This window comes from Molothrus aeneus, chromosome 7, assembly GCF_037042795.1.
Source record: "Molothrus aeneus isolate 106 chromosome 7, BPBGC_Maene_1.0, whole genome shotgun sequence".
NCBI lineage: Eukaryota > Metazoa > Chordata > Aves > Passeriformes > Icteridae > Molothrus > Molothrus aeneus.
The window spans coordinates 8,533,060-8,543,090 of record NC_089652.1 but is presented as its reverse complement, the minus strand read 5'-3'; positions in this window follow the sequence as shown (position 1 = coordinate 8,543,090).

The following is a 10,031-nucleotide window of genomic DNA, read 5'->3' as shown; positions in this document are numbered from 1 at the left end:
CCGCGCCGCCGCCGCCGCGCAGGGGCGCTGCGGGGAGGGACGGAGCCGCCCCCCGCCCCGCCGCGGGGGGGCCGCGCAGCGCCCGGCAACGCCTCCGCGGGGCCCGCGCTGCGGCCCGGCCCGGGCTGGCCCTCCCTGCGCGGGTCGCTCACGGCTGCCGGGACCGCGCCTCTGCTGGGACACGGCAGGGCCTTGGGCTTAAAAACACTGCCTGGGCAGCGTCCTGGGCCCCAAGAGCCGAATGACATTCGCAGCGCTTCCTGCGCGTCACGAGTCCCAAACGCGTATTACAGCATAAAGAATTAATTACCGTAGTGCCTTTCACAGCCACTGGCATCACCTCTTCGATAACACTGCTTCTAGACTTGCACACACATCAAATTCCCTAAACGTTTAAAATAACAACAACATAAACTTCGCCACACACTAATTACTGAAGCATAAAAAGGGAGGGAGGACAACTCCTGAGCAACAGCTGAGTCGTGCTGCAATATCAAAAGGTCAGCGATGTTAAACTAAAGAAGGGGAATAGTCACGAAGTGAAAGGCCAGCCAGAGATTTGGGGTGTTTATCAGCCGTGAACCGAACAGGAGGTCTTGAAGCTGTTTGAGGATTAAGCTCAAATGATGGTGCTCTTTACACGAGAGTTCACATTGGGCCCTAGTCCAAGCAGGTTGATAAAATGAGCAAGCTCCACTGGCCAGCTCTCCCAGTGGCACAGCACGGCAACTTCTGCCCAGGACAGCCACCTGATTGCAGACATTGTTAACTGAGATACCACAGAACAAACACATCACTACTTGCATCTTATTTTGCACTGCCCTTTTCTGAGGGAGGATCCTCCTTTTTCAAAGAATGAAACATAATTTGCATTATTTTGCCCAAGGGAAGAAATTGAGAGAAACCAACAAGTTTGCATGATTGAGGCAGACGAACAGGAACAGAAACACGACAGGCATTCGACCCACTTAATTTAGTTCTCACCGAAGTGAAAGGGATTCCAGGTGGAAGGCAATGCTCTCTCCAGTTGTTCCCCTGCCACGGCGACACACCAACGGGGCACGGTCTGTGTGTGGCAGCGTCCCATTAGCATCCTGCCTACCTCTACAGTAAAGGCTTCTCCTGAAGGAGGCAGGAGACAAAAGCTGAATTTCCTAGGGGAGATGACCTGGGGCAGGAGAAGGCTTGTTTATCATCTGTCTCTGGAAGGATTTTCAGAACTCATCATCTCTGAGAATCTCCCCCACGGCTAATTAACCACAAAGAGAAACCACGTCTGGGACCAGCAGTGCAGGCCGCCGGTAATCTTGCAGAATTCAGAGACAGACAATTATCAGCTCATGTAGTGGGGCTTTTACTACAAAATGGCACTGTAAATAAACCAGATCTAAGCTCCAAACAAAATTATTTCATCTTGATGGAGACTATTCTGGCAAATTACTAGAAAAGCTTTTAGGGAGAACATGTAATTCAAATAATTTGCAGTCATTATTTGTCAACCGAAAAGGAAAAGCAGATCTTTGTACTCACAGACTACATTTACTGAAGTCTTAAAAGACTTTTTCCTCTAATCTCTGGTAACTTCACTGTTGCCCATCACAATGGGAATGTGACCATCTTCTGCAGCTTTGTTTGCAGCTGTGTTTTTCCTTTCCTTGTAGCTGTGTTTTTAAATACTTGCATTGTAATCATCCCCCTTCCTTCTACTTGGTCTCATAGGTGCAAGGGTCATTTCCTAAATAAAATTTTTAAAAAATTAAATATTTAAACACTCTTTGAATAGAGGAATCAAGACCAAATACATAACATTTCTTTGTAAGCTGCTGCATAACCTGGTATGTGAACAAGATATTACAGCTGAGGACCAGAGAATAGAATATGACCAATATAGAGTGATGTACAATGTTTTTATACATATATATAAAAAATGGTTTCTTACTGCGTTTAAAAGCCCAATCCATCCCCAGCTGTGTGTGGTGAGGTGAGTGTTGTGAAAAGCCTGAGCACAGAACAGAATTATTCCAGCCTGACAAGCTGCTCTAGCCTGGGCAGAACTGAACCTAGCAGGGGCTCTGCATGGTTAGTTCTTCCAGCCAGGCTGTGTGTAAACAGCTGGATTGCAGCCTGTTACAAATTACTACACTTGCTCAGAGAGTTTTTTCAGCTATGAAAACGAGGATTAGGAAAAATGGACAAACTGCTGCACTGCTCACAAATTGTCCTGATGTATCTATCACAAATATTGCTAGTCAAAGCAGTCTTCAGAGTAAAGGAAATGTCGTTTTAAGTTACTTGAAGTATAAAGTGGGGTGGTTTGTTTTTTTTTAATAGTTGCTAGTATGAAACAAAACAAAAAGCTGAGTAAGGTGTAAAATACATTCAAATTCTTGAAATACCTCTTTTTCAAAAACCTCAAGCTCTGAATGACAGTAAAATGGGATATATAAATGTGATATACCAAAGCACAGTCTTTTTCTCTTAGCTAAGACAGTGACACAAAGAAATACGTACATGACCACTGACTATTCGAAAATTCAGAATTAATACTTTTAAAAATTAATATAAATCATATATAAACATGCTATATAAAACCTCTGTACTACAAACACTCATCTGGGTTAACTTATCCATGCCTTTGGATTTCTGTGGGATTTTGTTTCAATGCACATGTTCTTTTATAAAGATTTTGATTTGTGTTCCTCATACAACTTTACCATATATTATGGTGAGAATGCTTGTCAAAAATAGTTACAAATGTTTAATGGCTTAAAAACAAAAGAACCAAATTTAAATGTCTAAAAGAAAGCACCAAATAAACTGAAAAAACAAAGTAGTTATCTTTTAAAAGTAAAATAAACAAAACTAATTACAAATACCTGCTAGGATGGCACATGGCTAGCCAGTAGACTATGCAGACTTATAGAAGACTTTGCTTGAAAAGGAAGAGGTGGTGCCAGCTGACTCCATGATTTGTTCCTTAGGTTAGAGGGGAAATAAAGCAAATATAGTTTCTAGGAGCTTAAATTTTCATGTTTAGAAAAACTTACTGGTTTCTTTAATGAGCTGGAACTGTACTTTGAAATCAAGAATTTCTGGTTGATATAAAATATTCTACTGTCCTTTGGCAGCTTTTAACTCTGAGCTAAAAAACAAACAATCATTTACATCAGTCAGATTAGAAAGATAAGTTGAAGGTGAGATTTATGCTGCTAGGACTTGCTCCAGAATACAATGAAGTCAACAGAAAAGCTTTTCCTTCCGTGAGACCTTTAATATATTTTGCATAAGATGAAAACTACTTTTATAGTCAATCCTTTGCTAGGAGAGGCATTGTATTAAGGCAGCTATGACATTCATTTCTTCCACTTGTGGAAGTTCTTTATAATACAACAGTTTGTACATAACCCAGGTAAATCTGAGAAGACTTTAAATTAGTATGAGGAACAGTGTGACTTTTCCTTACTTCTTCAAAGACTAAAAGCAGTTATGTTGCCAGTTAGAGAAAAATCCCAACAGAGGAACTGAGAAACAGTCACCAAGTGAATCAGCAAATCAGGCACAGCTGCAGCAATGTTAATGGTAACCAAGGACAAAATATTCACAGCCAGCAAGACAACCAGTGCAGTGGTCTGTCTGGTTTGGCACACAAACAGAGTATTCACTTCCTCTGAATTTTAATCTGACACCTTTAGAAGCGTTACATTCATTAGCTAAGAGAGAGCTATGCACAAAAGCAAAGACAGAAACTGTGCATACTGTGACTATCTTTACTGTGTGTGTATACACCAATTTTTTCCTACTAGATAGGACTTTTTTTTTTACCCTTGAATTCAGATTTGTCTTTGCATGGTGTCTGCTTATACAGTAATCAGCCTTTCCTAACCTCAAGACCTCTGGACCCACTGGCAGATAGTAAATTTGGTGGGCACAAATATTAAGTTCCTACAACACAGTGCAGGAAAGAAAGGCAGGACAGATCCCTCCATGGGAGGATATTCCAGGGCAGGAACTCCACAGTGTCCAGTGCCCATTTGTCCAGTGAATCACTCTGTGAATCGCTCCTTGTGCCTGAGCAGCAGTGAAGAACTGCAGGTAAGGAACTAGAGGAGGGAACTGGAGAAAAAGGGGAGGAAACAAGTGAGACATTTAAAGTGGTGACACAAGGGAGTGCAAGGAATTTGCATTTGTAAAAATACAAATACACAAACCCATAGGAAATAGAACTTCATTGGTTTTGCTGTCCACAAATAAATGTTTAAGTTGGGCTGCTGATGACATTATTGCCATTGAAGAGCTGCAAAAATATAATGTCCTTGATCCTGTCATGACCCTCCAGACTGGGAAACATGCAAAGCCCTGCTGACCCTGTAGCCCAGGCAGAAGCTAGAGACAATTTATCAATTTATGCAATTTATCCACTGAACCTGCAATGAATTCTGCATTGGCCTGTCTTCACAGAGGGAATGAAGCTGAACTGGCCAGAGCTTAGAGATGGATCTATTTAGACCCTCTGGGGTCCCAAGAAAAAAATCCAACCTCTAAAACTTTAAAGAGTAGCTCTCACATACTTGTTTGTACATCTTATTCTAAATAAACACTAGAAATGTTAAAATTAAAATGCAAAATGAGTAGGGCAGGCAAAGCAGTTAAAAATGTGACACATCCTCCTACCTCCTCTGCCCACTAGGTCCTTGCACAATGAGTCCTTACTTCTACATGACTTTAGTAAAACAAGTGTATGGTTGTTATACTGTGTTCTGAGTGTACCAAGTACCTCCTGAGCCTCATGTGTTTGGTGACTGCAGGTATGTGACCAAGGGACAGCAAACTGACCACTTCTCTCTGATCCCTAGGAACTTCCTGCTATCCCCTCTGAGAGCAAGGGGTTGAACACCAGCATTCCAGCAAGAAATTTGTTACTATTATTGTCCTTTACATCCACAAAAGAAATGCATATAGGGCCAGATATCCCTGCTTTCCTAATTACTAGGCAATGACTTGAGGTCAATGGGAATTTGAGTTCTCAGCTCTTAAAAACATTCTATTTCTGACAATAACTTTTAAAGGAAATACCATACCATTGCATGACAAAATATTCCCTGATCAAAAGAAATTTAAATTGAAGTTCCATTTTCTACATATGGAAAGACTATTCAAGAAAATTACTTCTGATTTTATATAGGACTACATATTCTTCTCTTTTAATAAAAGTACTAACTCTTCCAATTTATATGGCTTTAAAAAAATGGTGATAACACAGAGCACTTTTCATTTGAACTGGTTTTTGTTTGTTTGTTTTAATCAGATGCAAGTGCAGCCATGTAGTCTTATCTTCTTGCTTAAATTCCTATTTTCTACAATGTAGCTTTGTAAACCTGAACCAAGACTAAGGCATTTTTGTTTAGTACCTGTAAATTTCAGTAACACAAGCAGTGAAATAATCTTTTGTACTGAGGAACACACTGCACCAAATTCAGGCCAAGGCTAGCTGCAGATTTCAGAGGCCTCACATCTGAATCTCTCTAGAGCTGAATTTACCTCAGTATAAATAAAAGCAGTAAATGTCACTTTTCATACAGAAGGGAGTCACAGTTAGCCAAGCCATCTAGCCTCTTTTCCCAGAAAGCATATTGATCTTTTTATTCTGTATTTCCTCTCAGGACCTCCAACATAACTGATGGGTTGATCTCTTAATTTCTTGGTTAATAGGAGAAAATCCAAGCAATACTAGTAGTTGAATTTAGTTTCTAGATAAATTTCAAATGGGTCCCTCCCCTCAAAGTGTAAAAACAATGAGCAATTTACTGATGCCCTTCTCAAATTCGAGATGATATCCTCACTGTAAAGAACAAAGGACCTGAGTACTTAAGTCTCAGTAAGAGGATTGCCACAGACTTCAGTTACACTGGGACTCAAAGCAGTATCTCTGATCAAAAGTGATTTTGAAATAAATAGAAACTTTTTTGATAAATTGAAGGACTCAGCTATTGAAAATGTGCTTAGGACAGGTAAACTATATTGCCAGTCATGCCATGGAGTAATAATAGCAGATTTAATGCTCTCTGATAATATTAGAGGACAAAGTTATGTATTTTTTTCAATTTTTGTATTCTCTTTTCTGGTTGCAAAGAAAAATCTTTAATAACATCCAAGAAATATTTTAGATGTTTTCTTTTTAGGGCTATAAGTAAGATAGAGCACTTCTTGTAAAGGTACAAATTGTTTCAGAAATAATGTACACAGCTATTTACTTGTTTCCTACAATATCCCAGTTATCAATGTATTTAAATCAGCATATTGTAGTATTCTCAGTGGAAAGCTTCAGAACATCTGTTTATTTCAGAGTCTGGAACTGAAGATAAAAATAAGACAAACAAAATCTCAGAAGATATTAATAGCTACGTACTTACCAAGCTCATTAATAAATTCATTGGATTCTCCCACAGCAATGTTTCTTTTCCTAACCTGGAAACAAAATTATTGACAGTAAAAAAAACCAACATATGTTTAGTTTTTCAACAGAATGCTAATTTAGGTCTGAAGGACCTGATTCTGCAGTGTGTACTGGCCTAAAGTTCTATTACAACAACTGGGGTCAGACTTCAGGCAAAGACCAGGAGCTGCATTAGTGGTTTGTGTTTGGCAAGGATTGAGAATGGACAGCTTATTTAAGCTAGTTGCAATGATATAGCTGCTGTGATATAGACTGGTTTAAAGAAGCAGCTCCTCTTTAAGGCTGAAACATATCTTTGAGAAAGTTTGTTCCTTCCACTTAATGTTTTGTTTTACCCACAGTTACCAAAGCATCTTTCTCTTACAGAATTATATAGTCAAGTATAAGAAAATGGACCTCAGATATTTGTATATGGCTGAGGTATATACAAATATCTATATGGGGGAACAACACCACTCCCGGGTATCAGGTTTCAGTGCAGGACAGCTACTCGTTTTTCTGAAGTCTGTTTGGAAGTGTTGGCAGGATCTAAATGACCTTACAAAGGAATTTCTCGAACAGAAACAAAGGGATATTGAACTGCTTCCCAGTTCTGAATTTTTCACTGCCTTATTAGACAAGGTCAAGCTTTCTACCATATGCTATGGCACCTCACTAAAGGTGTTTTGGAGGCAAAGTAGAAAAAGGCAAAGTGGAAAAACTTGATGAATGCTATCATTTCAGAGTACACAAGTACTGCCAGAAAAACCGTGGTGGAAAAGTGAAACATTCTGATTTAGTGTCTCTACAGTGTATAAAAGAGTAACTGCCTGTGGTGTTTTAGCTTTGCAGTGAGGAACAGCCAAGTGCCTCCTCCTCACGTCATTGAGCTGAGAGCTCCCAGCGGCCGGGCTGGACGTCGCTCTGTGCTTGGCACCGTGACCAAAAGCGCCACCTGATTGCACCTGGCTGCTCCCCCCTGCTGCACAGAGAGCACGGGTTCCTCTGCAGTGGCTAAGAAAGCATTTCAAACGGAGCACTTCTGCTCTGGGAGACACATGGAATCTCAATTCACCTCTAAATTTTTCAGTGAAGCTTTTACAGGATTTCCATTGTCTTAGTCTCTTGCAGATTGTGATCTATTTATAACAGCTCAGCTATTTCTAAACCTCAAGCAGACAGAAAACTGATGCGTCATTGCAAGGATATGCCTTTGAAATGGCTGGGTGGGAAAAGAAAAAAAATCCAAAACACAGGAAGGCAACAAAAGTAGAAAAAATAGTCTTTGTCTATGTAACACTATTAACACTCCTTACCCTTGTTTTGTATCTCCTTACTTCCTAAATCAGCACATCAACTATGAATTCTAAGTACCTGTGCTTTTTCAAGTCATTTACTAATTCCTTTTCTTCTTTCCCTTCTCCTCCCCTATAAATAGCTCTATAAATAGTTGAATAAAGGCCTGTTGCCTGCAGAGTTAGACGATTTTATCTGCTTTTCAGATGTACAACCTAGCTCCCTGAGGAGTTCTTGTATTGCTACAGCATGCTGTTAACTCTTTGTTACCAGAAGGTTCAAAACTGTCAAAGCACCTGTGAGGGAGGAAAAAACATTAATTATATGTGCAAAACCAATTGAAGAGGAAGGAATAATTCTATTTTAGTATAATATATGGTTTGATTTTTTTCACACATAGAGAAGTTCAGACATGGATTTTTGTAAGATTTACAGGGGGAAAAAATCAGGATGTTCTCCTCCTTTCAAAAATAATAGGTTAGTGTTAGAAAGGTTCCAGGAAGGATGCTCACAAGTTTGGACTGACTTCTCTGCCTGGAACTGCTGAGTTGTCTAGTATTCACCAGTCAGATAAAGAGGCTAATTAGCAGAGATATAGCAGATCTAGAAAATCCTGAATTGGAGAAAGCAAATTCACTTACTCTTTCTTCTCATACATGGAAAATGAAACATCAAATGAAGCTACAAGGAGACCTGTCCAAAACTTGCAAAGATCCTGTAGATGCTAAAGGTTTGTCAAGTGCCAGCAAAGGAACATGCACAGAAGAGAAATTCCCAGGTTACTGCATTTTTTGTTTCCAAGACCTGTAATATTCTGTGGAACAACTAAAAGATACTAGAATAGCAATAAATTAATAGTTCTCAACAATTTTGTATCACAATTTATTTCCCCTTCAGTCTTTCAAAATATCTTACATTCTCATGATGAAATGTTTCAAGGTTTTGCAGCTCTCCTTTGGGCCACAGGTGGTTTCATGAGCCCTGCAGTTCCCTGGGCCACCATGTAGTAAATATCACTAATGCTCATTCTTTGCCTTAAAAATTGTTTACAGATGTACTGAGTTGGGAAAGAATTTTTCCTATTCCAGAATGGCAGAGCCATTCTTATTTATTTAAAGTAGCAGCATTTCCTACCTGAGTGACAGAAGGAGAAGCCAGAGCAAGCTATCAGCAGCTGGCCCCTCCTTGTCATCAGCTGTATCTAAGTCACAAAAGCAGTAGTCAAATGTTCCTCCTGTCTTCCATGGCCTTGGCCACTGATAGCAGGAACAGCAGGGAATGTTAAGGAAAGCCTAAGGTCTCAATTCCTTCTTTCTTTGTAGTATGTCTGCTGAATAACATAACTACAGAGAGTGCAAATGCCATCAGCTCTGAACTGTAGGGGGGTTTTGTTCTTCAGCTTGAAGTGGAATAAAAAAGTTAAACAATTAAACTAAACACTGTGGAGTACACTTGTGAATCAGCCCTCCTGATGCCTAAAAACCCTTCAGACAGCACTCTCACAAGTAAGACTTCTAATCTTGAAAATTCTCCAGGAAACTGAGTTATTTATAATTTTCATTGGCAAAAATGAAAATGTGGATAGACACAAATGTACATGACACATAGGTTGTCTGTCTACCTCGTATGTCTCACTTCCTAAATTAGTAACTTAAGCATAAATAGCATTCCAAATAGTAATACTGGAAAAGAATTCCAAAGACTTCAGACTGCAATACATTTTAAATTTTGGTTCAGCAGCAACAAATTTTAAGTCAATGCAGTATCACTAAAATAGAATGCAGTAAAAGGTTTACAAAACCTTTTTTATCTTACCCATCTTTAAGTTTATGAGCTAAACAAAACTGGTAAACCTTTGGACTTGAGCAGGGTGGGGGTGATCCTGCAACAACAGTGGCTGAACAAATATACACAGTTCATACAGAAAAGGTGCAAGAGGAGGAAATGGATATTGGAAGGTTGGTTACTAATTAACCCAGGCCTATTCGGGAAAGGGAGACAGAAATTGAACAAAGCTACAGTTTCAATTTCGCTATTTCCTGAGCTAAAGCTCTCTAGAAACACATCTGAACTATAGTTTTTTTTTCTGAGAGAAGTCTACAGTACTCACATTCTAAGTATTAGATAGGTGTGAAACGTTTTAACAGATCTGCAAAGAGTTTCTCCTCCTGGAAGAGTGAAGGTTACACAGTGGGGGTCACTGCAGTCAGGTTTCTGGGTGCTGAAGTCACGTCTTGAAGGGAGAATGTTTTCCTTCACCTCCCTGATGACACATATTCCAGAGAGAGCTGCTCTGGTTGTT